Genomic DNA, 5908 nt, shown 5'->3' on the forward strand with positions numbered 1-5908 from the left:
ATATAGTAACAGCAATACTATACAATGATCAATTGTGAATGATTTAGCTATTCTTAGCACTGTAATGATCCAAGACAATTCCAAAGGACTTATGATGAAAAAATGCTATCCACTTCCAGAAGAAAAACTGGTGGAGTCTGAATGCAGATTGAAGCACACTTTTTTTTTAAAATTTTATTATTCTTGGGTTTTTTTGGTCTGTGTTTTCTTTGCAACATGGCTAATATGGAAATGTTTTGCACATGTATCAATGGTTTGCCTTCTCAAGGCGGGGAAGGGAGGGAGAGAATATGGAACTCAAAATTTAAAGAAAGCATGTTAAAAATTTGTTTGTAATTGAGAAAAATATAAAACAAAAATTATATGTAAAAACATATCCAATAAAAACCTATTGCTTTGCATTGAATGTCTGGTCTAATTCTTCTTTTGAGACCCCAAATCACTGCATCAGGATGGTGACCTGCTAGTCCAGTTGACCCTTATTTTTTCTCTCCCTACTTTTGTCTAAGAGCCTAACCCTTCATAGGCTGGCCCTTCTCTTCTCTACTACCCTTCCTTAGAGACTAAAATGACAAGGGTAGCCCCTAGTGAAGTACATACAAGGACACAACTCCCCCCCCGCCCCCAGCACACTCTAGCAGGCAGAATTTGGAAATGAAAAACTAACAACTTTAGTAATGGTGAAGTCCAACTTCCTCACTTTACAGAGAAGGAAACTGAGATCCAGTCACTCTGGTAATAAATGGAAAACTCTGGACTTAAACCCAAATCCAGTGCTTTTTCCATCTCACTGAACTGACCTGACAAAGCTAGCTCATGGACCAAAAAGTGAAAAATTCTGCCTAGAGAATGACTGAAAGATGCTTGAATATCTAAGATACTGCCTACCCTACAATGACCAGGCCAGGTGCCAGGATCAGTAATGAAGCATACTACCCATCTCCTGACAAGGGTGATGGACTTGGGTGTAGAATGAAACATATTTAGATAAAGCCAGTGTAGGAATCTGTTTTGCTCAACTGTGCTTGTTACTAGAGTTTTGTTTTTCTTTTTTGCAATGGAGGGTTGGGAGAGATGGGAGGTGGAGAAAATATATTTTTGCTAAATAAAAAAAAGAAATAAAAAGCTACCCCAATAATAATAAAGCTGCCTAGGTGATTTGCATTGACTTGTCACTGAATTCAACTTGAAAACAATGATAATTACTCAATAGTCTTCTGATAAAGACTCTCAGAACTCAAGTATTGCTTGACTATTTTTGGTTCTGACCTTTGCTAACAAAGCTAACTCTGCCTGGATATGAAGAGGTAATAGAACAGCTAACAGAAGCCCCAAGTGCCAAACTACTCCTTCAGGGCTTTCATTAAAATGAAAGAAGTGTAGGCATCACAATTTGGAGATGTTTAAAGACAATGAAAGTGAGAAGGCCACTTCTTGGTTCTGGTAGGTGGTAGCCTTCCAACATGCTCCCCTGGTTGGCCATTCATGGGGCTGTTAAGCAGGGAACTGAGTCCAATCTAAGAATTCCTGTGAGAGGAGGCACATGGTACTATGGAAAGGTCCATAAGACCTGAACTTCAGTGTCCATTCTTCTTCGACTTTGCTGTGGCTACTGGGGCCTCTCTGAACTATTTCCTCTTCTACAAAATGAATGACTTGGCCTACTGTAACATAAGATCTCCTCCAACTTCAAAATTCTATTTATGCTTGGTATGAATATCAACTTCTTAAAAGGTTCTGTTTTCATATAAACTGATGGAAAGTGAAATAAACAGGACCAGGAAAACAATAACAAAGAAAATGGGAAAAAAAACAAATCTAAAACTGTAATTATAACCAAACTTGGCACTGGAAGAGTTGAGAAGGTGCTTCTCAGAGAAAACCAGTGGTGGGATACTTTAGGTATGAAATATCATACATATTATCAAACATGGCTTTGGGTGTGTGTGTTTTTTTTCCCTTTTAAAATCTTTGTTAAATGGGACAGGTCTGTGGGTATGGGAGGGATGTATTCAGAAATGAAGGTGATACAAAAAGAAAAACTATGAATAAAAACAAGATTTTTCAAGAAAAGGTTCTGCTAATGCATGCCTGCCCCACCTGTAGCCCACCAAAGGATTTCAGGTGGCCCATGAAAAATGTAGAGGAAACATCCTGTGCAGGCCTGTGCTAGAGGATACCATCAGTCAGAACCCACTAAGTCATAATCTAAATTCTTCAGTGTCAGGTCCAGGAGAGTGAGTTAGTGTTGACATATGATGACCATGAGGGGGGTGGAGCCAAAATGGCAGAGTAAAAGCAGTGACTTTTTGAGCACTCCCCCAAACTCCTCCAAATACCTGTAAAAAATGGCTCTAAACAAATTCTAGAGCAGCAGAACCCACAAAAAGACAGAGTGAAACGAATTTCCAGCCCAAGACATATGATGACCACACATAAGTCTCATCTACAGTTCTTTCCCTGGAGCCATAGCCAATACTTTCCCTCCCCGGGAATTCAATTCAGGTTATTCACATACGGTCAAGATGCTATTTCAGTACTGAGGAAGAATGTTCTGCTCCTCGATAGGCTTCGATGAGTATTTTTTAACAATTCACGGTATGAATAGCCTTGTGAATGAATGACCTCCAAAGATGTGTAAGGCAAGATGGTGGTCACGGTGGTGGCAGTGGGCAGTATGGCCTACCTGCCTGGCACATGCTAGCCGCTGCTTCTTCCTCAGGATGCCCTGCTGCCAGCAAGGCTGGCTTGCCAGCCTTACTGGTAGCAAATGGTCAAGCTGTACTAGATACTATAGGAATTACTAAAAAAGACCCAGTAGCTGCCACTGAGGAAATTGTCCTAACAAGTCCAGAGAAGTTACAATTAATACAATAAATGCTAATAACCAATAAAACCAGTCTTGGTGTATTTAGTCTTAGATGTTAGTTCCTTGAGGACAGGGACTATGCTATAGCTCACTTTGTATATGCTTCATGGCCTAGCTATGGTTTATAGATAGTAATGTTGTTCCTTTTTTTAAAAAAATTTAAAATTTTTAATCTTTTTGATTAATTAATTTTTAGTTTTCAACATTCACTTCTATAAGATTTTGAGTTCTAAATTTTCTCCCTCTCCTCAAGATGGCATGCAATCTGATATAAGCTCTACATACACATTCATATTAAACATATTTTCACATTGTATTATAAAGAATTAGAATGGGGCAGCTAGGCGGCACAGTGGATAGAGCACCAGCCCTGGAGTCAGAAGGACCTCAGTTCAAATCTGACCTCAAACACATAACACTCACTAGCTGTGTGACTCCGGGGGGCAAGTCACTTAACACCAACTGCCTCACCAAAAAAAAAAAAAAAGAATCAGAACCAATGGGAGAAACCATGAGAAAGAAGAAACCAAAAAAAAAAAAAGAGAGAGAGACAGCAAATAGTATGCTTTGATCTGCATTCAGACTTTAGTTCTCTTTTGGAGTTGTCTTAGATCCTTGTATTGCTGAGAAGAGCTAAGTCTATCAAAGTTAGTCATTTCACCTACCAGGCTGGCTAATGTGGGAAAATTGGAACAGGAATGTTGTTCCTTGCTGCTGCTGCTGAATATTACAAATGGAATTTTCTTTAGTCCCCTGAGTCAATTTCCTGACCTGTAAGATAGACTCAAGCAGATAATTTCTAATAAATCTTCCATCTCCAACAGTCTACATATTCCACAACCATTTAAGAAAGAAGAGGGAATAGACATTCTCCATTGAAAAACAGATGAATAAACAAATTTTATCTACTAAGTCCGTGAGCATAACAGGTAAAGGAAGTTGGCAGAGAGAAGTCACCCAGACATAGGTACTCTGGCACCCCAAATATTCTGTGCTTTCTCATGACTGAATGGGCAGCATATTACTCAGGGTTAAGCAGAATCCAGCACTCCTAGTATTCCAGGTTCAAGTTGCCAGGGTGCAGGGAGGGCAGAAATATCAGAGCCACAGGAAGCTTGCACACATAGTACCATTTTCTTTGTGGGAACAAAACTGACTTGCCTTTTAACATAAGGTTGAATCACTAAGTTGAAAGGATTTCACTGCTGTTTCTGCCCCCTCCAATTCTATTTTGCATCAGTTTTGGAGACCAAAAAGCACAAACAGTCCTGAGAACATTATTCGTGTTCAGACTTCTTAAAATACAGTGTGCTGACAGAGGGCTCCTGGAGTCAGGCTCAAGTCGGGCTATTCTATTTTCTAATTTCTACTGGACTCCAAAATGCTGCTGACCTAACCCTTCCCAAATAAAAGACTGAGAAAAAACAAAAAGGTGGCCAATTGTGAAAAGCCCAAAGTAACTCAAACTTGTTCTTGAATTGGTTGTGGGTGCTTGATGGAAAGAATGCATCCCAGTCTCCAGTGGGTGCCAGTTCTTTCCAGTGTTGAAGAACAGAAAGCATAATAAAAGGGCCCTTTTCTTTTCCACATTTACATAAGCACTGATGGGTTGGGATTTAAGGTTTCTTTTTATGCTAAAATTTAGAGCAAAGGAAATAAAGTAGAAATAAGAAAATCAGTCACCAGGAGTGCACAGAACTTTAAGAGATGTTCAAATCTATCCAGGGATCAGCAAACTATAGTTACTAGTGCCTTTTCCTATACAGGTCAATGCACCAAGAACGGCTTTTACATTTTAAATTTTTGTTGTATTTAGAAATGTAATAAAAATTCTTAGCTTGCAGCCTTCCTAACACAGGCAGTGAGCCCAATTTGGCCCTTAGCAGTAGTTTGTGGACCTTGACCTCTGGTGTCTACCCTCCTTTGAAGTAGTGAAGTGAGGCCCAGAGATGGGAGGGAATTTGCTCAAGGTAGCACAGCTAACCATGGGAAATAGTCTAGAACTCTCAATTCCCTGGTTGAGACTCTTTCCCCTATACCCCCTAATTTTGGTCCTACATAACTTTATTTTTTTTTTTTTTTGCTTAGGCAGTTGGGGTTAAGTGACTTGCCCAGGGTCACACAGCTAGTGTCAAGTGTTTGGTCTGAGCCCAGATTTGAAGTGGGGTCTTCCAGACTTTGGGGCCTGGTGCTCTATCCTATATGCCACCTAGCCGCCCTCCCCTAGATAACTTTAAATTTGTGGTCATATGCCTATTTCTGTTCTGGGCCACAAAACTTGATTTCTGTTGGCAGGTAGTATAGTACAGTGGTTAAGCATACTGAACTTAGAAAGTCAAGAAATGTAGGTTCATAAGTTGGATCATCTGACACGTACTTACGTAACTCTGGACAAATCATCTAACCTTTCTGAGCCTACTTCCTATAAACTTAGGATAATGATGCCTGTACTACCTACCTCAGTGTTGTGAGTGTGGTGACATAACACTGTTATGTCAGTCATGTAAGAAATATTAAGATATATTATGACACCATATTAATTTGAAGTCCTTGGTCTCACTTGAATCCAAGATCTAATCAGTCCTCCTTAAAAAGAAGACCCAATTCCAAGGAGGAATCTTGATTCCCTGAAACTAAGTCTTAGTTATATCTACGGTGAACAAAGTTAAGTGTGAAAATGTCTTTAAAATTCAGTTAAGAAGTATGTCTGTTCACCTTGGGTCAGACTAAAAAGGGATTGAAGGAGAATTGACTGGTTTCAGGAATGCATCTTCTGCAAAGGTTCCCCACCATTATTAACATTAGGCTAGCATTGATCTAGTACTTGAAGGTATGCAAAGCACTTTTACATATTATCTATTATCTCACTGAATCCTCAGTGAAGGAGGTGGTATTATCATTTTACAAATGGAGAAACTGAAGTAGACAGGCAAGGTGAGTTGCCCAGAGTCACATAGCTGGTAAGTGCCTGAGGCTAGATTTCAACTCTATCCATTCTTATGCCTAGCTAAACTTAAATTATGCTCCTTTTTTTTTTCT

The sequence above is a fragment of the Vombatus ursinus genome, unplaced genomic scaffold (assembly GCF_900497805.2).
Source record: "Vombatus ursinus unplaced genomic scaffold, bare-nosed wombat genome assembly UNPS02014775.1, whole genome shotgun sequence".
In the NCBI taxonomy this organism is placed as follows: Eukaryota; Metazoa; Chordata; class Mammalia; order Diprotodontia; family Vombatidae; genus Vombatus; species Vombatus ursinus.